General features: G+C 41.7%; 1 long non-coding RNA gene across 9 annotated transcripts in view; it reads left to right on the top strand.

Moving 5' to 3' along the window:
* LOC125696829 (uncharacterized) overlaps positions 1-24,903 on the top strand; it is a 78,641-nt gene that overhangs the window by 24,539 nt on the left and 29,199 nt on the right. For 6 of the 9 annotated variants that reach the window (XR_007378554.1, XR_007378557.1, XR_007378556.1 and 3 more), the window contains 7 exons: positions 4,344-4,404; positions 5,606-5,836; positions 6,800-6,948; positions 12,107-12,250; positions 19,177-19,376; positions 20,633-21,079; positions 21,696-21,854. This is a non-coding gene — a long non-coding RNA (uncharacterized LOC125696829). Of the gene's footprint in view, positions 1-4,343; positions 4,405-5,602; positions 5,837-6,799; positions 6,949-11,200; positions 11,762-12,106; positions 12,251-19,176; positions 19,377-20,632; positions 21,080-21,695; positions 21,855-24,903 lie in introns of all 9 variants that reach the window. The other 3 variants (XR_007378553.1, XR_007378552.1, XR_007378551.1) reach the window with 3 other exon arrangements.

The following is a 24,903-nucleotide window of genomic DNA, read 5'->3' as shown; positions in this document are numbered from 1 at the left end:
CTGCATATGCATATTGAGATGCACATATAGTCAGTCCATGGCTGGGATGAGCGGTCCTGTGGGGTTTGTTGCTATCATGCTGCTACCTACATTTGTGCTCTTTCAGCCTCTGGAAAGGAATGAGTGGGTTTTGTTTTTGTTGTTTGTTTTTAAATTATTTATCATTTTCTGTTTCATAACTCAGAGAAGGAAGAGCAGAGTGGAGATGGACTGTTACAGTTTTCCTCCCACATACCTGGAGCACTGGTGTGAAATCCATATTATTACCCTCTACGTTAGCTGTAGTTAGAGATGCTCCTGCAAGGCTGTTAGTTGCAAGGGAGGTGTATTGCCTTTGCTGTGTGTGATGCATTTAACCTCAGCGGGATGAGGGAGATGGTGTACCAAAGTATGCTTGTTTCACTAAAAAAAACTTTTCATGGAAAGAGAATTATAATAACTAGGCATTTCTCTGATATGGCTAAATACAGGAAAGCTGCTCGGAGGATCAAAAATGTCTGTCCTTTGAGCGGTTCAATGTGTTTTCCATATCGGTTACCATCTAATGCTTACTTCAACAAAGATCTATTTTCTTTGACAAGTCAACTGAAATCCTGCAGATCTATTTGCTGTTTACATTATGACTTATGCAAATAAAACCATCCCGGATTGGATCTGAGGGTTGCTTTTAGCTGACTCAGAACTCGTGTATCCTGATTAAAAGATATTGTGAAGTCTTGCTTCCCTGAGATGGGCCTGGAATGACTCAGTTCTCTCTCAAGCTCCTTTTGCCTAAGGCTGGTGTTTCAGAAGATGCCAGTTCCTTGCTGTCACCGTATCTTTGATATCTTTGTTGTTCATCTTTGTTCTTTGTGGACAGGGTCTCCTGCACACTGGATTGCCCCTGGTTTCTGCACTCCTGTGTAAAATGAAGATTCAATAAGGAATTATTGCTGTATCAAAATATATTGTTCTGAGTGTGTTTGAGAAAAAGTAGCCATTCATTGAAGGAAGTGAAAAGTATGCATGAGGAAGAGCATGTGAAGAAGAGCAATAGTAGCTTTTAGCTGACTGAAGGGACTGGCTCTTTTGCTAAGATTAAAAGAATTCAAAGCAATGGCGAAACATTATATTTCTCTACAGCCACAGAAAGTCCTCAAAATCAGTTAGAGAAGCTTTATTGGCACTATCCAAAAGGTGGTGATAAGCACCTGCCAGGATCTGAGGACTGTTATGCTGTGAGGATTGACACAACCAATGTCGTGTTCCCAAGAAGATCAGCCCTTGATGCTGAGCAACACCAGGCTGTGTGATCAGAAGGTGGACATCAGGGCTCGGCTCCAGCTTGCTTGACATGCGTACTACATTTCTGGGTAACCAGAAGAGGAGAGTTCCTTGTGGATGATGGCAGTCCTTCACCAGCTTCTAGACCACCCTTCTGCAGCTGTGGTTCATCCATTCCCATGTTCTGTCCAGTGAGGCATCCAGTGTACCAAATAATCCTCAAGCAGTAGTCTCAGAGGTAATTAACTCTTTAGTCACCCTGTGAGGGAATTTGGGAAAATGGTGGGATAGGGCCCATCAGGAAAGTAGTGGGAGCCCTGTTTGTTGCTGAAGCCCAAGCAAAGCAGTGTTGTGGAGGACTATAATGAAGGCAGATCTAATATAAGGGGCAGCCTGCTTCAAAGAAATGGAGGGAAAATAAAGCTTTGTTTTCAGGGTTTATAGGTCGTTTCAGCACACCTGCAAGCAGTGTTGGAGAGGACAGATGTAAGATGGAGGTATTACAGGCTGAACACCTCTCAATCTCCACCTCTGCTGCAGAAAGATAGGGAGTATTTTGTATCAGGGAATGTCTGAGGGATTTCAACTGAATTCTAAAAGATTCCCTTTGAACCACAATAATTCCAAAAATAGAGATTAGCGGTAACACAAGTGTTGTTTGGATGGCTACGAGCACTGCAAATCAAAGCCTGGGCTGGTAAAGGTAAAGAGTGATGACCAAGAGGAAACCCACCTACCAAATCCACCCTAAGATCTCTAGGACTATTTTCCTCATCTCAAGGTTTCCAGTCATGTTAAAACTCCTGCCTTCTTCCATACTGATTTCAAGGAATGATGCAGCCTTGTCCCACTAATAACTGTACACAAGAGGCAGAAGATTTGAAATAGCTCTCTTTTGGGACATTTTTTTGATGCTTTCTGCTCCAGCAAGTGAGGAAGCAGGAGGAACGTGCTCTGTGTGAGCATGTCCCCCAGTGACTCCATGCCTGTGCAATGAGCTGGCCCCGTTGTGTGGAGCTGCCTTCACTCTCCTGATCTTTCACAGGGGAATTTGCAGCAGGGAATGCAGCTGAAGAAAATTTCCTATCCTACAGAAGTAAGCAGAGCACACATCTAAAGGGACAGGCTTGGTCGCTACGATGCACATTAAAAAAAAAAAAACACCACCAACAAAATAAAGGTTATGTATGCTGAGAAAAGAGATGTCTGGTCATTTGGGACCAAGTTCTGATTTTGTTCCTGAGCTGATGAATAATTCAGAGGGCCTAACTGATATGCAAGCAGCAGGACGTGGGTTGAGACCTCTTGCTTTGCAGAGCACCTACTGCAGATAAGTCATTGCACTGACTGACCAGTGCAATTCCAAGGACATGCAGTGTTGGAAAGAGACAGGAAATCTGCTTAAATTAAAAAAAAAAAAAAAAAAAAAAAAAAAAAAGATGAGTTAGAGAAAGGTTATTTAAAGCTTAAAAGAATTTGGCAAATTGTCTGATGCTGTCATCCACTTCTCTTTCCTTCCCATTCCCCGGTCACAGTTCTCTGCCATGTTAGTGTGTGCAGGAGAGGTGGCCCTGTCAAGCTTTCAAAAGGCAGCATACTGAAAAGGTCAGGGTAGTATAGTATGACAGAGCATGTAAGTCATTATCATTCTAATATTGCTTTTGTAATGAGAACAAGAGCGGAGCAAATTATTGTGAAATACCTCGTAAAACTTGGGGAAAAAAATCATAGTTATATCAGTGCCAAAGTAAACGATGAGTGGATTCTATGTGTGTCTTTATAAACATGCTCCTCTGTTGGAGGAGTCTGAAATAAAAAGATTTGTGGCAATTTCCATGGTAACTATTCATTTTTTCCCCCAACTGGATAAGGAAAACTCATATTACTGCAAGGTTGGGAGGAAGTGAAGCTAACTGAAGAGCTCAGGGATTTTGTTTGATTTTTTGTTTGTTTTGTTTATCTGTTTGTTTGTTTTAAATTAAGATCTGTCAAAACTTTGGCACTTATTCCTGTCATCTGAGTAACATGAAGCTGAAAATGTATTAGTGTTATATCTAGATCCATTTACCTCACACAGGTCCTACATAGTATAACTGTATTGCTAACAACTCAAGGTTGTTTATTTGGACCATTTACTAGAAATTAACCTTTTGCACAAACTTGGGGAATTGAAAAGAAAAGAGTAACTCACATTTCCCTGTAGGTCCCTAAGTATAAAACCATCACAGATTTGTGACGTTCTTGGTTTTGGAGTGAAGTGGAGGAAGAGCATGTAGAAAATATCAACCAGATTGGAGAAACACCAGTTTATTGGATGTTTTGGGTACCTCGTTTGTGAGCAATCGCTGTGCTGACACAGAATCACAGAATGTCCTGGGTTGGAAGGGACCTCAAGGATGATGAATCGCCAACCATCCCACCCCGCCACATACAGGGCCACCAGCCTCCACATTTAATACTAGACTAGGCTGCCCAGAGCACCATCCAACCTGGCCTTGAACACCTCCAGGGACGGGGCATCCACAGCCACTCTGGGCAGCCTGTTACAGCACAAGTCCTTTAGACCAACCATCACCTCCCTGGTGGGTGGAACCCAGCCAGACCACAAGGATTCACTGCAACTCATACCTAAGAGAGACTTGAGTCTGCTTATATCCTACTGCTGTGTACTGTTTAATGTTGCTTCATGTTGCTCCCCTACATTCTCATTAATATATGCATTTTATCTTACTCTGACAAACTGCAGCCTTTTATACATTCGGAGATTTAAATAAAGTAGATTATGGGTTGATTTATGTAAACCATTGAAAACTCCACTTGAATAGGTTTACAAGCTGTCTTTTGTCAGTTTAGCTTTCTTTGATATCTGAGATTGCAAATTAAAATATGAAATGAAACGAAAGTTACACCAAATCTGCAACATGTCATTTATAACAAGGAAGCTGGCATTTCAGAGGAGTGAACTGTACACGCCGTAGGGCTTTGATCTTTAGGTCGAAGAAGCTGCAGGCAGAAAGCACATGGTTTTTCAAAAATAAGTTTTGCTCACAAGAAACCACCTGTTTTGTGTTCTGGCTTAGGTACCTCTGAGAGACGAAGGTCAAGAAATGGGCTCCTCGCCAGGCCACGGCCATGATCCAGGTCAGATAATAAGGTTATTCGGTAACATCATTATTTGTGAAGCATTACGTAGTGGAATATGTTTTGGTCATTACTTGGTGTTTATGGTGTATCATGTAGGTCCTGCACACATTTATTTAAGGACAACGCAGACAGAAATGCTTGTGAATCCTCACCTCGTGAATGGTATGCTTTGCCCTTGGCATACCTACTCTTTACACAAAAAGATTGGTGTGCTGTAGTGCATAAGAAACTGTTTGCTCTCAAGGTCTATTTGGTTTTAGCAGAGTTTGCAAAGGAACAGAGAGCATGCAAGTGTGAGCTCCTTGGATTTGGGAAAGGAGCTGGGGGTTTTGGGAATGCTATGCTCACCCTCCACCTCAAAGCATGGCCAGCTGAATCTCTTTACCATTTAATTTCTACAAGTGTTCCAAATGGGAGAGCTGTCTAGATGGTCCTTCAACTGAGTAATACCTTGCATAGCAAATGTAGATTCAAACGTCCCTAAAAAAGCTGCTGTAGACCACATGCAGATTTCCTGTTTGAACCCTGCTCTAAACTCATTTTTGAGTTAAAGCTCTATTTCTCCTGTAGTTGCAGCTCACTGTTGAACTCTTCTTGTCTACTTGTCTATTTTTCCTTTGGTCTGGCTTAAAAAAACTGATGGTTTTGTTTTTTTTTTAAGTTGTCTATAAGATCTTCATGTCTTGATGGATCTGTGCTATACGTTCACCTCCCAGAGCTGAGGAAAGGTCACTGGCAGTTCACTCCCTCCTTAAAATTGGAGAGACTGAGTTGCTCTTTTCTACTAAAGTTACATATAGAAGCTGTGAGACATAAAAACAATATTATGCCAGCTTGTCAGAAATGTGCCAAGCAGCTGACCCTCAGGTTCCCCTTGTATGAGCATATATATGATGTTTTCAAAACTATAAAAGGTCTGAAACGCAAATAAAACAACTAATTGCGATTTTCTCACCAAACAGAAGTCGTGGTTTGTTCAAAAGAATGTTTTATTTTCCTTTTCTCTTTTTTTTTCTTTTTCTTTTTTTTTTTTTTTTTTCCCCTTATTGGCAAGAATGTGGACTTTGTTTGTCAGCTTGTGGGCCTACCTATAACAGTCAAAAGGTGAAATGCCTGAATATTAAGCCATAATCCATCATTGTACACACACTAATTACTTTCTGTCCTCCCCTTCTCTTGTCACTGTGGTCCAAAGCAGGTTTTCTGAGACTGAGTACATTCATCTGAGCTGTTAGCTGCTACGCTCCACCGCATCCCTGTATGATCTGCCTAGGCTTGGTCCCCCAGAGGAAATTTCTGCATGCATACTGTATATGAACTTTAGATAAATAAATAAACACGAGAAACAGCTTCCAGATAATTGAAAGCGAGTGAAGGAGGGAGCAAAAAGAAAACAATTTCTCAGGGGAGAAGCAAGCTGAGGTGGCAGGTATGATTAAAATCCATATGATTTATGAGTAGGTGCGTCGCTAACATGACAACCCCTCAGTGTTTGTTTGGTTTGTTGCGTTTGACAATAAAGTTTCTTTTTCCACCCACTTCACCTTTTTTTTCTGCTTTCCCCCCCCTGCCCCTTCTCCTTTCTTCCTCTCTTTTTTTCCCCTCGTCTCCTTGCTGCAGGTTTTGCTCAGGAGTTGGCCACTCAGGAATTCCTAGTGCCTGACTGAGCAGTAATTTAGCAAGCTCTCTTGTGCTCTTTTCCTGTCAGCATTAACATGTCAATTCATTTTAATAGTCTGGGCATGCGCAGAGGGGATGCATTTTCTCAGTAGGTATCCCATGAGCCCACCCCGTGGTGCAGAAATGTGTTATAGCTTGTCTCAGGCCACAGAGACTTCAGCAGGTTTATTTTCGTTATGGCCAAGTGTATTTGTAAAGACAAAGCATGAACAAGGAGAAAGAGTATATACAACAAGACTTTAAAATATTAAACGGGATCTACATGTCTGATTGGTAATTTATGACTTATGCAAAGAAAAGGTTATAAAGCCTTTTTTTTTTCTTTTTGGGGGAAAGGGGGTTGATATTATTACATGGCAGTGCTGCCACTTCCTCTGTTTTTTTGGAAATTAAATGATATCATGCCACGCTGGGAATTATCTATAATCATGATTAATAGTTGAATTGCTCTTATATTAAACAAGAATTTCCCTGCTATCCTTCGTATTGAAGAACCATTAGATAGATTTGTATCCAGTTTCTGGTCCCAAGTATCTAAAAGCAAGGACTGTCCAGTCCATGGGCCAATCCTTTGATTACAATACAACACTTCTACCTAAAAAATGCTTGAATCTCTACAGGATTTAAAAGATATGGGTAGAAATCGTAGATTTGTAATAGAAAGTATGACACCTTATGGCATCTTAATTGACATGGTATGACTTTTTTGCAGGTACAGCCTAAATTCAGCCAAAGTATTTTGGTTCTTCTGTACCTTCATATGATTATTGAAGCACACTGAGCTGTGGTATCAACATCTGTATGGTACAAATACTTTTTCAGTCCAGCTGGACTCAGCTGCATGATCTGTGACCTGAAAAGGTAAGATTGCTATTTGTTTCTAAAGGATCCTTTTTATTTAAGGAAAATGTGCTCTCGTGGTAGGTTCTACTCTCCAGGGGTCCGTGAAAGCCGCAATGTCCTAGAGTTGTGTGGGAATGTGCTTGTGCTGGGACACAGTTACAGCTGAGTAGGTGGAAAATTATGTCAGGAATCTGAAGTTTGGCATGGGGATTCCCTCTCCTTTGGCCATGAAAGGAATGATCTTACTTCCTCCAAGAAGAAAGCTGCAGAGTACCTCGTCAAGGAACAGCAAAGGCTCCACTCAATGATGGTCAGTCAGTGCATTTCCCAGAAGAGGCTGGCACAAAACTGTATGTCACAGACTATAGAAAAGCCATGCAGGAACTAATAGTACAGGATGCTTAAAATTGGCCTCTTGTGAGCTGTTTGAATGGCAAAAAATACAGAGTTCAGATAAAGAAAATTCCAAGACTAATGGCAAATACCACAAGGACAAATTATATCAAGAAGGAAAAGTGAAAAACTCTTTACTTGGTGAAGGCCTGTGGCATCATCAGTGGCATCATAGAAGTGCTCCATGTAGCAATGTAAACGTGTGTCCAAACTACCTGCAGCCAGGGAACATTAGACCTATGGCACTGTGAAGGGTCATTCTGTGTTTGTGTCTGTCCATCTCCAGGTGCATTAAGGAATTTGGATAACAATGATACATAGATGGGGGCTGGTTGTTGTTGATGCTTAAGGGTAAAATTATGGATAGTTTGAAGCTTATCTGTGACATATGAGTCCCTATCACTAAGAGTCCCATAACTGCATAAAGAAGTGATGTGGTCTTTTACCTTGTAGAGGAAAATATGAACAGGTAAAGAGAGAGTCAACATAAGGTCTCTGCCGGCATTTATTTAGTGAAACATTAAAACCATCTGAGCATTTTCTTGGATGTTTTCTAGGGCACAGTGTGTATGAAGCAAGGTTGTCTATGCATGTGTGCAGTTATACCACGCACAAATTGAACTCAGTGGCCAAATTCTGGTTAGGTTTGATGATCAGAAGACACAAGCAGTTGCAGTAAATAATAAATTAGGTAGAGAATTCTGAACTGACATGCTTATAGAGCAGCATTGTGAGATTTTCCTTCTCATCAGGTACCTGAGAGCCTACTTTTGGAAGGAGGAGGAAAGAGAGAGAAGAGAGTTGATTTCTCGTGAGAATTGCCCAACAGAAATTAAATTCAAGTGTCTGTTTGGCTTTTCTGAAGTCTAGTAAGTTAAGAAGCCAAACTTTGCTCTGTGTGGGAGTTTCCTACAAAGCGGAGTGCAGGGAAGGATTCATAGCCAGCTCTAGATAAGAGTGATAAGCAGAGGATTAGGTTTGAGAGCTAATTCCTGTGTGCTGTCTTTTCCCCAGAGAGACTAAGGGTTCATGCAAGAGGTGCCTCCATCTGTGCCAGACTTTGCAAACACACATTTTCATCCAACAAGTTTGGCTGCCAAGTTGCTCTACCTTAAGTCTTTTGCAAGTAGGTTCTGAACTGGAACTCATGTTGGCTTCTGGCAAAAACAGGAATGAAGATGTAAGGCGTGTAATGATTTGGCTCCTGAGAGAAAAGGTGTGTGTGTGAGGAGAACATTTTTCAGCCACACGACAGTTTCACCATGTGGGAAAAATGTCTGCTTAACTTTAAAGAGCAACTTGCAAAATCTCAGAGTGTGTGAGGAAGATTGGTCATAGCAAAAAAGCGACATGGGAAGTGAACAGAGGAAGTCTGAGGCTTTAGGAGAAAATGATAAGCTTAGCAAGGGAGCTGTTTAAAGGGAGGGGTGCAGGGGCAGACATGAACCTCTAAATTTCCCCACCTGCAAAAAGAGGCTGAAAGCTGCAGGGGAATCTTGCTGCCCATGTGAGCATCGTTTCCCATGCAATGCAGAGCCAAGTGAGGAGAAAAGTAATTGCCTTGGATGGGAGGCACGATATGACATGAAATACAAGCACATCTTTTGTGGAATTTGTAAGCCATAAAAGTATTTTAATAACATCTGGTGCAGGGGCGTGTTGAAGCTTAATTAATTAATCCTTGCAAAGGACTTGGAAATTCTGGGATCAAAGGTGTTGCATTAGTGCAAAATGCCATTATTATACCTATAAACGTGTGCTTGTTAACTTAAATGCTATTTATTTATTGCTGCTATATACTTGTATGGCAGTATATATCAAGTATATTACAAACATTTTAAAAGTACACTTTTTCATTGCATAAAGCTGTCCCTATTCAGGTGTTGCTGCTAATGCCACACAGAACCCCTAATTGACTCCGAGAGAGCCTCTGTCTTTGGGGTATGTGTGCGTGGTATGTCCCACTCTCTGATATTACTATGGATGCTGCTATGCAAGAGACAAAGATTATGCCCACAGCTATGACTGAAGCCTGAAAAATGCACATCAAGGTTCATAGGGTAGGGTAGGTGGGTCTGCTCAGTGTGTATTTGGACTGGATGCGTGGAATTGAGGTCTGCCATCTGCCTGCGGTCTTATTTTTGGTGCTTGTTTGTGTATTCCTTGCTTTGTAGCTGGTTATAAATAATAGAAATCCTAAGCAGTGCTCTGTTCCCACTAATTCAGAATTTAGCATCGCGGGTTGTTTACAAATCAAAGGAGCAAAGCACATGCATCTTCAGCAGTCAGTTAGAATGCAACATCTTTTTCTTTTCCTTGTAATGGAGCATACAGTAAAATTATCCTTGCTCCAAGGCTGATTTTAGTTTTTGTTCCATGCTTGACATTGTGTCTTCCCATAGTTAACTTAGGATCTTCGCCTGGTTACAGGGGGAAAAAAAGTTTAGAAATGCACTCTGCACCATTATTTAGGCTAAATTTGTAAACTCTGCTCCCAACAACAGCATCATTGTAGATCTTTTTAAATATGGATGAAATATGAGTTTTTCTTTCAAGGTACAAAATGTCATTAAGGGCTCAGGTGGTTAAAATCAACATGAAAAATACATGCTGCATTTTCCCTCTTTAAATGCAATAATGTAATCAGATTTCAAGTCATCTTACCTACCTCACTTACAGCTTTATGGAGATTAATTAGTTTTTAGCCCCCAGTCACATGATCTTTTCTGACTGCCATTTAGCTACATTTGCTATCTGACTTGAACCTGTAAGCTGTCTCCTGCCCCAGAGGACAGATTAAATTTTACTATTGGTTGCCTCCTTCCTTTGATTTAAAGGTAGATAGTTAGAGTCTTAGTTCAATTATTCTTTGTTGTTAATTAGCCGTGCACCATCATCATTTCTTTGGAAAAAGCAAGAGGAGAAGAAAAATGGCTCAAAAGTGGAAGACAACTTCTTTCCAGGGGCTGAGCTAAATGGGGTTCTCCTGATCAGGTGGAGAGCCATAACAGAGCTTTTAATTCACATCTCTATCACCTCTGGCTGCTTTGTGTTTGCTGGGCTTTTATGGCCGCCGATCAATACAGTTACCTTTCAGTTCAGCAAAGCACATGGGTCAGGCAGGAGGGGAGGGAGGATTTCTGCATCTCTAACTCACAGAGGTGTGAGCTGGTGCATGCCTATCCACATCTCTGGCACTCCGCCTTTGTTTTCCTAATTTTCTCTTTAAATTAACTTAAGCACTTATTCTATAGCGTGATTTTCTGTAAAGGAAATGCTTTATTCCTTGTTAAGAATGATTTCTAAGGCCATTTAATATCTAAGTAAATTCCATTCTCTTCCCCTAAATGTATTAGGTGCAATAAATGTACAGTGGATAAAGGAGTGTGTAGACAAAATCCTGCCCTTAAGTCTGGGTATCCTGTTTATGTCACTGCAATCCTCCTTTCTCAAGAAAGAAGAGCACATTTTGGCCCATACTGTGAAAAGACAAGAACTAGATAAGCTCCAGGGCAAAAAAAGGGAGAGGTGATTTTTTTCCCCCTTTTCTGCTTGTGATTAAAAACAAAGCAAATTATAAAGGGATTTAACTAGTGTTGTTGCTCAGGATGGTGCACTACTGGGCTCCTCAGGAGCATATAACAAAAGATCAAAGGGTTCCTGGCTCCACACAACTAAATCAGCTCTAGGACTAGGAGCACTGGTGGCCCAATTTTTCCTTAGGTGAGAACTGGGAGTGAGTTAAGCTAATGAAATTGTTCTCTCTTACACATTAGAAATGTATCAGAGCCAAAGTCATTGAGGCATTTATACGGACATTTCATGGGGCTGCCTATTTGCCATTTGCTTCCTAAATTTTCTACAATTTGCTCTGCAGCACACGCTCACCTTGGTTAAATGGGGCTCAGCTCAGCAATATTCAGCAGAGCTGCGGCGGTTCCTGGCTCCGGCCACCAAAGCTCCACAGGATTTTCACTGCTCAGGTGTTGCAAAGCCTAATCCTTATTCAGGAACCAAAACGCTCCCCTCTCCTTGCCTGCGGTGCTTGGATGCCTGCCTTTGGCAGTAGCCCCAGACTCCTGCAGAAGATGAAGACATCCCTCCATGCCTATAGATGGAAAAGCGCCAACATGGATGCCATCAGAAGGACGCAGCTGAGCATATGCTGAGAAAATTGTGGCATCCATACTGTACATGGGGAAGGGCTGACTGAACACACCAGTTTGTTGAAGCTTATGGCCCTGAAAAGGAAACATAGGTTTCCTGTAAATGTCATTCAGGGATATGCTAACTGTTATTTCCTGGCACTGGATCATGATGCTTTCAACACATTCTGTTCCTCTACCTCTGCTGCTACCTCTGCTGCCTGCCTGCCTGGCTGTGCACAGTGATAGCTCTCCTGTCTTCTCACCTTTCCTCCTCCCCGCACCAGGCAAAGGTAAGAGAGAGTTGGGCAAAGTGAAAAACTGACTTTGTGATGGAGCTTTGAGGAGGAAAAAAAGAAACGGGAAGGGATGACTGGGTGCTGCATGCCTTCCCAGAATTGCCACTATCTTGGGGTGTGTTTGGGCCCCATTACTTTCACTCCATTATGAGTGAACTGGTCCCCTGATGCCATTCAGCCATGGCATTTCATTTGTACAGATTGCTTTCAGCCTTAGTGCATATGCTATGTCTCCTTCACTATATAGTCTTAAGAGGCTTCCCTAAGTACCCTTTGCAATATGAGATGTCTCTTTGGTTGTCTGCACTCCTCATCTCCCTCCCTTCCTCCATCCTTCAGGTATTCTGGTTGGGAGGGCCAGTGTCAGCACGCGAGATGACGGACAGAGAGATGAAGTCTCAACCCTATACTCAGCCTGGCTGCTGCCTGTACCTGGGCCTTGCTGCACCATTCCTTGAATGCAAAGCAATTCAAGGAAAAGAGGTAAATTCTCAAAAAAAAAACCAACCCAACAACACTCTAGTTTGGGCTGCTGAGGGCATTATTCCAAGCAAAGGAGCAAAGACCCCCAATCTTTTGTTCCAGTGATAAAGGGGATACGTTATCTCTATTCCAGCTCCGAGCTATATAATACGTCAATGAAAAGCAAGTTTCTCTGTGTAGTGAATAAGGATCATTGTTTCGGGGATAATGAGGCTCCACTCCCTTTTGGCTCCCTCTGAAAGCTCGCAGCCCTGGCGAAGGAGCAGTGCTGAGGGTCCGCCAAGCCTCCCCTGAATGCGGCGGTGACAGGCGTGATTTTCACAGTTATCATTAAGTGGCATGTGAGTGGCTTTGTGTGCCATGTTATACTGTATCAAGGCACCATAAACAAGCAATTGGTACGGGAATGTCACCTCCTACCATCCGCCCTTTGCCATAATGGTATTGTGTTTGATTGATTAGATTTCTTCCCCCTCTCCACAAGTCAAGGCAAGAAAGAAAATAATAAAACTGGCATAATAACTTTACCCATACAAATAAAAACAGAGAAAAAAAAAAAAAAAAAAAAAAAAGTAGATTACAGTTGGGTACCAGTGAGACAATTTATATTGCACAACTGGGATGAATAGGGCTTTTATTGACGTGATAGGGAACTTGAAGTGGCACAATACTAAACAGGATCACATCAGGGCAGTCTGGAAAACTCTGGTTGAAGCTTCAGGTGAAAGCCAGGGAAGAAGCATATTGAAAATTTGCCATCTCTTTCATCTTTGTCTGCCTAAGGATGAATCTGAGTCCTTTCGTTCAGGGCTACCTGTGTTTGAGAAGCTCAGGCCTAATAGCTGACGTGACAGACAGTAATAAGGAGCAACCAATTAGCATTGTGATGGTGTGGTTACTTTCAGTTGGTATTTCCATGCACAAAATAATCCCATTTTCCAAAAACAAACCATTCATACTGGAAACATGGAGCCCTGAGAGGCTGCAGCAGCAGGGACAAGCGCAATGCCTCTCATGGGGTAGTTGTACCACAAAGAGCAGCCAAAGGAAATACTGCAAATGCATGAAAAGGAGACAATCTCTAAGAAAGCACTGGTGGTACTGGTTTCTATGCACCATGCTTATTCCCTGACAAACTGTGGAGCTTAGGAGTGATCAGTTTTGGGTTACTTTATCTGTTCTCCTATGTCTTCTTTGATGCTAAATGTTCAGCATTCGTTTTGCAGTTCAGTCCCTTGGAGAGTGCCCTTTATCCCATTGTTATTAATAAGAATAAATAGGAACAAACAGGCAAAAAGCCAAAGAAAACAAGATTTAAACCAAATGAGTCTACTTTACAACTGGCTCTGAGTGTGACCAGGTTTGCCTGGAGTGGAAACATCTCAAGGCAAATGTTGATGCTTAATGCAAGGAGATTCTTTACTGTACAGATGCTTATTCCGGCCATTTTTGGAGGCAGAAAAGAGCACAGCATACTCTGTGCCACGTGTGAGGAATCACTGCTCATGTAGGATGTACTATTATTTGATACCTGTTATTTACTAACACAGTGGAACTAAAGACCTAGGCACTGCTGGACCCAGTTCACGAATATTTATTGCACCAAATCCAATCTATAATATAGTGTCAGCCTTGTACCAAAGCAGGAGACAGTAGTATTTATGATTATTAGTACAATATTGAATCATCCTGAACCAATTACTGGTCCAATTACTGTGTCATTATTATCTTCTGAATAGGGCTTGATTTGTCTGTGATAAATATGATGCAATTAAACTACCTTTTTACATAATAAAACACTGCAGGTGTTTATTCTTAAGGGTTTACGGATACCAACAACCAATAGATTTAATTAAAAAAATCCTTGAAATAAATGTGAATTTCATTAAATTGTTCTAGCACTGGTGAATATTTTAAGACTATCAAAAGATTCTCTCTCTATAATCTCTCTTAAAAGGCATGCTAAGTGGAGAAAAACAATGACTCCAGCTTTTAATATTTCAATAATTAATAACATTTCTTTCAAGAATGTATAATTGGTCTGTAATAGTAGAACTTAAGAAACAAAAAAAGTTATGTGGGTCAAATTGCTATTACTGTTGTGGGATTCTGGCTTAACAAGAAATCTTACTAAATTCTGATTTCTGCTCAGTAATTTTAAATTGAATCTCACATTTTTAGCATTATGGTCATAAATATTATGTTGACTTAGCTCTGGTTTGGTACTAGCAGTGTGTACAGAACTACAGTGAGATGGTTTTGTATTATGTGAAGACAAGGTCATTAACATGAAACCTTACCTGGAATTATCTTATCTCGAGATAAATAGTTGGAGCTTTAGCTATGAAGTAGCTCAGGTCAATACAATGTAGATGTGAATTAAACCCATTGCTAGGCCATTCTATGCTGTAGAAAGGGAAGTTCCCCTTCCAGTTTGGCAGCTGGATTGCCCTAGTTCACAGGGTTCAGACATGTAGTACCAGTATTGCCATTCTCCGTCCTCTCTCCCAACTGTGGCTGTAGTCAGTGCTGGCTCATCAGTGCTGTGTGTAAGTTGAATTTGTCTTTTCTTTTTTTCCAATTTGAATTGCAATAGCTTCCAGTGCCAACAGAAGATCTATAACGGGATGCTTGGCACTGGCAGGCCTTCTTCAAGGTTTCTTTAGCAGCACACCCAGCTAAAGTCAGGGCAGGTAGGATCTCATAACCCAACCTTGCATGTATGGCTGGAGAGGAACTTAGTAGAGCTAAGCATAGTGGCAAGCTGTGAGCCCCCAAACCACACTCATGGTGGTGAAGCCCCTGGAGCTTCAGACTTAAGCACAGCCCCAGACTTAAGCACACCCATGGGCAGAGGATGTGTTGGCCAGGAGGTGCTATAGCTCTAGCTCCATTCAATGTTCGGGCTGCAGCACAGGGCAGGATGAGTACCCATGGGACGTGTTACTGCTCTGCAGCCCCACGATCCCACCCATCAATCTTCCCCTTGGCATGGAACACGGTGTATGACAAAATAAAGCTTCTGCATGAGGTTTATTAAGCAAGACAAGGTCAGGCTTTTAGTTGCAAGGCTGGAAACGAAAGGCTACAAGCAAAACAAATATAAACACAATCCCAGCCGAAGCTTAAACAACTGGATTCCTTTTCAGTTGTCTTGTCCAGTTTCTCAGATCCTGAAGACAGAGTGCAGCTGTTGGGATGTGAAGCATCCTAACTCCTGCCCTGAATCCCAATCCAACAGTCAGACACAGGGCTGGCGGCTTGGCTTATCTTCTCATCCCCTTCTCTCTTCTTGGGGCACATTTGCACTCTTTGGGTCTGCAACCAGAACAACAATTTAGTGGTGACCCCACAGCAGGCACAGTGTGCCTTTTCTCTGGGATACTGCTGCAATCCCACTTTTATTCTTTAATCCCACCTCAAGGGGTGACTTTCTCATCCATCCTTGCTCCCTAATTTCCAAATCAGGAGTAAATGCCTCCTATTGCATCGCTCTTGCTGTGTATGTAGCACAGCCAGAGTTACTAGCACTATGCACTGCCATCCCTCATAGGGGTTTCAACACCAAAATTAGGAGAAGGAATGACATTAAACAACACTTTTGACTTGTTTGCAAGCTAAAATCAAGGCTGATTTTAGGCCAGAAACTTCTGCTGCCAGAAGCACTTAAATGGCCAGGTCATCTTCATGTGCAGTGTGAACAAGGGGCGTTGCATGCTCTTGGATGCTGGTGCTCTGATTTATAGTAGTCACAGCCCTACACCAAAGTACAAATCAATAAACAGTGAACCAGAACCACACTGAGTAGGAGAGCAAAAAGTATAGAACAAAAAAGAATAACACAGCCCTCCCAAAAATGGCAATTGAACAGAAGCATTCTGGATAAGTAACTCCAATAATTATTTCAAAGTAACCAACAAAGTGGAGTCTCTACTGCAATCCTTTGCCCTTCAGGGTGGCCATATGAGGTTCTGAGGATTTGTTCCCTGGGATGCATGGTGTGCCAAGCAGCATACGGTAGCATTGCAGGTCTAAAAGAAAGAGTATTAATGGATGGATAATTGCCCACCTTGTAAAAATTTACTGGGAACCTGATGCTTTTATCATTTGTCACAAACAATGCCACAGTGCAATAATGAAGGGAGTATCACTGGTACTATAAAGAAGTGATGGTGCAAATTACACTTCACTTTTGAGCAACGATGTTAAGTAGCAGGGAGTTCCCATTTTTTTTTTTTTTAATTGCCAAAATTTCAGTAATTGTCAATGTGTATTTATGAGGATCAACTGATAATTTGGAACATATGCTGTCAATGCTTCATTTTCTCTATATTTTTAAATGAAAAAAAAAAAAAGTCCAATTTCACAGTGGCAAGATTAAAAAAAAAAATCTCATTTTGTTTTCCTGTCTGTAGTGTTAAGAAAGGAAGTTCATTTCTTGCAGCATAAAGGGATATTAATGAATGCAAGGAGCATTCTCCATATTGCAGAATAAAATTTACTGTTCTAACCTAAGATATTTCATATAAATTAAGAGTTTGTTTAAAAAAATCGAAAATGGGAACTCAATTCCAGACAACGCTTAATTTAAACTAAGTGTTAAAATAAAAGCAATAACACTGTGAATAAATTAATGAACTACAATTAAATATATTTACAATAAGTGGTTTGGTTGGAAACACCTATTCCCTGCACTGATAAAATAAAACCTGCATTCTGCAAAAGCTGAAATAAGTTAAATGAAGATGCTTTTAACAAGGTTATTACTTAAGCAGTGACAGGTTTACAGATTTTAGCACCATTGGGTTTTCACAGGAGCTGCAGCAAGTGCTAAAATAACACACACCTTCAGGTTCATTAAATTCACCAGTGTGATGAAATAACTGATATTTTTCTATATTACTACAGTGCTGCAAAGAACCGACTATAAATAAGATACACTAATAACAACTGTTTGCAGTGCTAAAACAATAAAATAATTCTGCCAGGCTTATATGCTAAGGAAGAAATAGGCACAAGGCAGACTGTGAACATAGTTATATCCATATGGTGGCTTTTGCTCCATTGGTACTGTGCCTTCAGTCATTTATTTATCACAGAAATGCCCTAGAAAATGTTTTATTCTTTGCTGTGGCAGGAAGAAACTTGTTAAAAGGGTACATGAGGAGAGGGCACCCATCCCAAAATATTTGCTTTCTAGTCTGGTGAAGCGTTTCCAAAGTGAAGAACTAATTTTTAAGAAAGAGCATTTCAGATGATACTAAAATCCCACATTATACTCTGTTTTGGAAAGAACCCATGCCGAAAAAAGCAGATTTCTAATAAATCAATGGAGTATGGCCTTTGGAGACCTGGGAGACATATGGACAGTAATAGAGTATCTCAGGTTATTTGGTGAACGGTTCCATCTGGATGAGGGCTCGGTGCTGTTCACAGCCCCCTTCTCTCTCAAACACCTTCCACTCTCCCTGCAGCCCTATCTCAAATGTCAGACCACCTGGGATCTGCAGCTGTCGGCTGAAAGCGGAGCTGCTGGGTGAAAATCCACTGAGCTCGGGCTGCAGGGCTTGTGCTGGGCACGGTGTTCAGTGCCTCCTTCCATTTTAGGTACATGTATTTTAACTGCATATGTGTGCACATGCAAACATGAATATGCACACCTGGTAACTGAGATACCCGTTTGCAATGCCAGTTTTGGTTCCTGCAGGGAACCCATATTCAGAGAGGTGCAGAAGCTGTGTGAAAGGGGATGTTGCCCAAATTTTGCAGTGCTTTATCTTCTGTGCAGCTTGGCTCTCCGGGAGCAGAAAACCATGTTTCAGAAATACAGGCCATATCTAAGTGGTTACACAGATCACGGAATTTTGTTTCCCCACATGTTGTAAGGGAGTGATAGTGTTGCAGTGTGGGAAATCCACAGGGCTTGATCCATCCCACTGCAAAGCTGATGTATTGTGCATGGAATTGGGAGCACAGGGCAGGAGACCACTGAGGTTTGCAATCGTGTCACTCTTTCAAGAGATGGAGATTTGAGTGCATGGGGTCCAGCAGTGCATGCACAGAAGGTTACACCTCTCCCAGATGCTGCCTGAGCTCCCCACAATATCCACTATCTAAAATTACAGAGAAAAAAATCCTGTGTAACCTCAGCTAGAGTATTTTCTGACAGTGGCTTAAGACTTCTATGCCTACCCAAACTGATCCTACCTTGATTTTATATCTCTATCAATCTTTTTTGGGGGAAAAGCTTGAAGGTATTTATTAATTTGTCTAGAATTTTTTGCAAAACGTGGGGAAAATTTGGTGGAAAAGCTTTTGGGGAGTGAATTGGTTCCGTGTGCCTGGCAGCTGTTAATAATTTATACTTCACGTGAAAAGAAAATTGATCAGGAGCATCCTGGAGAGACCAATCCATGCTGCCTCTGCCATCAGCTGAGACAGAAACAAAACACGAGGCATGAACTGAAAGATAATGCACAAAAAAAGTGCTCCCCCTCCCAATCCAAGCAGCATGGCTGGTGAGGATGTTAAAGGGAAGAGCAGCACAGCATCCTTTGAAGCCCAGTCATGGAGACAAGGTTGTGGGAAATGGTCCTGCAGCGAAAAGTGGTCAAAAGTTCTTACAGTGAAGATGAGGGCGGCTCCGTTTCCTGAAGGCAGCACTCCACATCAAACAGCCCTTTGTGGAAAGGTTGAAAACACACTCATACTGGGATGAAGATGAGCTCCAGCACCTGGGGCTGGGTGGGAGGTCAAAGAAAGAGTGCTGGTGGACCTGTTCTGTGAAATGTGTTTACATTTCCTACCAAAGAAATGGTCAGAAATGATTCCCAAATGGAATCTGGGAAACATTTGTTGAGCTTCAATTTCATCCTGTGTCCACTGATTCAACCCTTGTTTTCTCTGTGCCATTCTTTCACTTAAAGTAACCTCTGTTACATTAGAAATCACACGTTTCTGACCCAGAAAGAGAGGAATTTCACAGCCTCCCAGGACACGTGCTGGAGGGAGGATTTCTGGAGCCTAAACCAGAGAAGCCCAGGAGATGCTGGTGCGAAGGCTCACTGCAAGCATCTGCTGCTTCTGGAGGAGGTCCTGTGGCAATGCATGTGCTCAGGATAAATAGGTAAAGCTATCTTGTACTAGTAGATATTTTTCCTTCTGGTTTATACATATTTGAAAAGCTACACATGAATAAACACATAAATTAATGCTAGATGTACTTCTTATCCGTGCAAGTGTGAGCTGTATGTATACAGATACACATACAAATATGGGCATAGTTATCAGCCTTGGTTATCCTACTTGTTAAGGTAATTGTGTCATTTAAATTCTGTCATACTTGCTTCAAGACAGATTCATTAACTGCTCCTATTTATTACTCCAGCATCCGAGCACCTGTTTCTTAGAGGTAAAATCAGAATAAATCCCCTAATTTCCCAGGTTCTTTTGCTGTTTTTGTTTGGAAATAATGAGACGCTTATATTCAAAGAAAAAAATGATGTATCTGATGCTGAAAAATACAATCAAGTTAATTATTTAGGTATACCGAGGTGAAATTATTGAATTTGTTTGTCTGTGTAGATTGCCTTCTTTGTGCTGGCATAAGAACTGATGCTGGCCAAATTCTGTGAACACAGTTATTATCATATTTAGTATCTTAAACGTGTGCATACATAACTGCTTTATACGTGTTTGTGCTTCCAACATATCAGACTGTCTAAGAGAAAGCATTTCTAGTTGCAGTATCAGATTGCTTACTGCTCTCTCCACAGTCAGCTAGATCATAAGGAGAAGAGGAAAGAACTACAGAAGCTCTGACTACCATTTTTTTCCCTCTCTATTTAGGAATTCAAGTTAGCAGAAGAAAGAAACAACTCCTTTGTAGTAATGCTCTGTAGGTGTTATCAGGGCTAATCTTATGGTGGCATGTTTTAGTCCAAAAATTTTACTGCTCAGGTCCATGCTACACCATTTGTCAGTTGTTTACACCCTACATATGGATTAGCACTGTATGCTAACCATGAAAACCTGTTCTGCTCTTAACCCACCTGAATGAAGCACTGATGCAGCTCACCACATCTGATATTTATCTTTACTTCCCTAAGATGCTGGACCACAAAAAGCAGGAACAGGTACAGGTGACTTGGTAGTGTAAAAAACTCTCCCCATGTTTTATCCATCATTGAATGTCAAGTTTAAAGATGTTTGTAATGATCTGCCACTGTTGAAATCCAAAGTAAGACTCGGAATGTGTCTGTTTTGGCCAACTAGTAATGACTGCTTGAAAGACATCGAACCAAAGTACTTTTGGACAACTACTGGTTCACTGCCTGAAAACAAATCTTTTTATTTATTCTGTCTCCTATACCCACTGTTCAGATTTCCTTCAGGAAACATACTCTGGCCCCTGTCTGCTGTCAGATAGTTGGGAGTGAGGTGGTCTTCGCAGTGATTAAGCACAGATTTTGCAGAGAAGGGATAAAACGTCGTGGGCAAGGTCCTGTGGACTGAAAGTCAGAGTAACTGTAATGCAATGCCATTACCCCACCTCACAGCTCAGAGCCTTTGCACATCTCATGGGCTGCCTGGAGCCTACACAGTTCACAGAGTGGAAAAAGGAATTGAAGAAGCAAAAATAAATATTGAATCACGTAAGAATTAAATATCACCTATTTAAATAGCAATTACGCCGCTAAAAACAAGATCACCACACCTGTACAAGAAAAGACAAGCAAGCCCAAAACATCTGTTTGCATCCACCTGCCAAGCACCTGTTCCGCTGTTTCAATGCCATTTGATTGCTGGAGATGTAGAGGCTCTTGTGAGGTAATGAGTGATTTTACATTATGCATGATTGAAAACAGGTGTTCTAATGCTGTACAATTCTGTGCATGAATAATTCAGTTTGTTTAGAGCAAGATCTTTAAAAGAAGTATGGTCTTTATTTTTTTTAAATATTAAAGTTATTCTCTGCAATGTGCAGTGGCTGGTCTTCTCAGCAGGAGCACTGATGACCATTTTTGTGTAATTCTATGGGCAGGAAAAAACACTGTGAAAGGTAAAAAAAATAAAAATAAAAAAAAAATTATACCTAAGGCACACAAGCAATGAAATTGAAAGGTTTCTTTAGCAAGGAGGGGAAAAAACCTGTCACTGTTTTAAGCGAGAAAGCCAGATGACTTTTGGCAAAGCCTGCTTCTCAACACTAACAAAACAGCCCAAGAGCTTAATTATATGGAGGGGTGAATGTGCCTCAGGGATAAGTAAGAGCTAGTCCATCTCTTGGTCCGATTTCCAGCTGAGTCTGAATATGTTTAAGAATTTGGGCTGCTTTTTTTTTTTTCCTCTCTCTCTTTTTCCTCCTGATTATGAAAAGGATTTCTGTGCAGTTGTATGCTTTGTGCTGGTACAAGATGCTGCAGACTCGGGTCTTTATTTGCAGGCCGGTCGTCTCACAGGGAACTGTATGCAGAATCCATCAGCCCACGCTCCTCATCACGAACTCAGTTGTTGAGACCATCTCCCAGAGATGAGGAAGATGTGTTAATCCAAATGAAGAGACGCAGCCAAGCTTGGAGCATCCTCTCTGCTGCTTCCCAAGGTAAGCCTGCAGCTGGCGTGGCCTCGTGCCTTCAGCCAGGGCTGTTTTGAGGTGGGAACAGAAGAAGAGAGCAGCCAAGGGTTCTCCTGCCCCAGCATGTGCCTGCTTCCCCCTTGCTTTCTCAGTAATTAGTGTCAGTGATGGTGTTAGATGCTATTATGGGAAGATTCTGCTGAGAACAGAGCTGAGCTCTCCATGTGCACTTCCCAGGGGAGCTCTGGCACTTTGTCCTCTTTCCCCCCTCTCACTGCAGCCACTGCAGCAGCTTCTTGGACTCACAGCTGATTTGATGCTGTGTTTGAAACAAAGCTGCTGGAGGGTATTTTATACCTGAGGGGTCACATCCTGGGACAGGCAAGGACCAAAGAAGTGGAAGAGGCTGCCAGCCCTGCCAAGGTATTGTGGTGAACAGCCTAAAATTTTGGTGACAGCAGTGTGGAAGGTGGAAGGGGACAAAAACTTTCAGATCTTCTCAACAGCCACGTCCTGCCCATTGCCCTTGATGGGGCAACAAAATGAGGAAAGAGTAAGAGAGGAGAAAAAGATGAGTAATGTGAAAGTAGGAATGGATGAAGTCAAGAGGCCAAAAGAAATTCATAAAGCATGCTGCAATAAGCAATTCTTAACACACACTGCAATGCCCTGTGCTAAAGAAAGACTGTACGGTGATGCTAGGACACTGATATTTAGTACTGCAGGTATAGAACCTTCAAATTTTAGATCTTGTGGCCATCAGGGTTCGTGGGGTGGGTTTGAGTGTGCAGTGTAGGGCAGAACAAGAGAGAGTAAAAAATCCAAGAGTCCAAAACAGCACAGTGTGCCTTAGGTCCTCAGTGGGTAGACAGGGATAACTTAAGCTCTGTGCCCTGCACTTCCCAGGAGATGTCAGCCCAGGGTTCCTGCAGGACTAAAAGCCTCCATGGCCATGCTTGGCTAAGCAAGCAGACATTTAGGGGTTTAACTGAAGTGGATCTGTAATCTTTCAGTATTTTATAATACAGTATGTTACAGGAGACCATAAATTAGAGCTTATAATACCCGATCCGCTCAGCTACTGACAGAATATCTAAGGTAATCTGACCTGCTTCACAGACCGTGAGAAAAATCCTCATGGAAAGTGAAAGAGATGAATTACAGAATTTTACAGAGAAGTGGGAGAATTTCTCTCGGCTCAGATCTTGGGTTAATTCCCATGTAAGGTGAAAGAATGTTTCACCACGTTTTGCTCAACTGAAGTTGGCAAGCTTTAATAGATGCAGCCCTGCAGGCTGAGGGATAAACTCTGCTCCCTTTCACTCACTTGAGCCATTGCCCATGTGATCAGCAATGTGGGTAATAATAAAGTGAAGGAAATAAGGGAATAGATCTCTGAGAGAAAGCAAACGATGGGACGAAATGCTGCAAAATGTCTGAAGAGGTTTTTTGTTTCTCATGAGGAGGAGGGATACATCCTGGTCCTCTGCCTCCTCAGTAAGGAAAGCATTTCCTTTCTGCTTGGAGCTGTTGTTCCTCCTTGTCACAAGCAGAGAATAAATGCAGTCTCATAATTACAGCATGCTGAAGGTGGAAGCTTTTCCTATAGATGTACAACTCTTTTTTTCCCCTCCTGGTAATAGCTGATCTATAGAACTGTGATTGTTTCAAATGGAAGCTAGCAGTTACTTTCTGTTTTCTGCTTTAAGTCTTTATGTTTGGGAAATGTGTCTCCAGAGATGCCTCCTTCTCTCACCTCTTCACATAACAGTGAGAGGTGCCAGCAGCTCTTTTGCCACTTTTCTAACTATTTCCATTCCCCTTCTAGGTACTTATGTTTCATACTTGCTCTCTCAGTCAATTCCTGCAAGAACTAAAATGTGGGTCTTGGTCATGTTACGTTGGATGCTGATCTCTGAGCCAGGTCAGGTGCCTGCAGGCAGGAAAATATTTGGTTTTCTGCCATCATTCTGTGTGTCACACCTTTACTGCAAGGTGTCCAAAGGAAATGAACTTTTCCAGAAAAAAAGCCCGAAGAAAATCTTTGGAGTTTCTCTTTTGTGAGTACGTCTGTGTGATCCAGGCCTTCTGTGAGGTTTCTAGATGAGGCACTGGTAAGATGAATGGGGACCTTTGTGTTATCTGTGATGGGGCAGAAAGCACACAGCTTCCAAAGTCTTTTGAGGAACTCAGATGGAAGATGTTACGCAAATCCAAACCATGCATTTTTTAATACCTCCTGTGATTTATTTGATAAATGTGTCATCTTTACCTTCCAACTTCTTTGGCCTTGGTTTCTTTTCAAGAATTAACCAGGAGCTGATGAATTTATGGGAAATTTTCCAGTGCTGACCAGATCTGAGATCTTGATATCTGTGTGCACTTTCTCAAGGTACCAGTAGTCCCATTTCCTCAACCAGTAGTACACTCCTTCTTATTCTCAGTCATTATTGTGTTGAAACTGCCAAGTGTTCTTTCCACCTCTTTAATTTTGTTCTCAGAAGAAATCCTTCACTTCTTTGTATGCAGAGGCTGCTGTGGTCTGGATCTCATCTCGTCTACTAGTAACATCTTCCAGATTTGTTTTAAACTGATTAGACGCTGCTGAAGAATCAGCTCTCTCCCCCGGACAGTACAAAGCAGAGTGCTGGCAGAGCTGGCTCTTGGCCATCAGCTACATGGTGACACAGCATCACATCACTTGACAGCCCCAGTTTCGTTTGGGGAACTGTGAGACATTCACATGTGCTGAAAAAAATAAAAATAATACCCAAGGTGACAGGAGGGTGCAATTAAAACAGAAGCGCCAGCTTGACCAGAGAGTAGCTTTAATTGGAGGCCTTCTATATGCTGGAACATGGACTCTAAAAGGTATTTCTGTCCTTCTAATGTGGCTGCATTTCTGCCTCTGAATTTTGATTTTGAAAAACAGAAAATGATGCTTTTTATTGGGCCACTGAGAGAAATTACAGGGAATGAGCTGAGTGAATTTAAAATTCTCTCAGTATGGTATGAAGGCAGGGAAATACTTGTCCCTCCATAGCTCAGTAACTTCTAGTGCAGGTTAGACATAGGG

Source organism: Lagopus muta, chromosome 8 (genome assembly GCF_023343835.1).
Source record: "Lagopus muta isolate bLagMut1 chromosome 8, bLagMut1 primary, whole genome shotgun sequence".
In the NCBI taxonomy this organism is placed as follows: domain Eukaryota; kingdom Metazoa; phylum Chordata; class Aves; order Galliformes; family Phasianidae; genus Lagopus; species Lagopus muta.
This window is presented reverse-complemented; position numbering and strand designations above follow the sequence as displayed.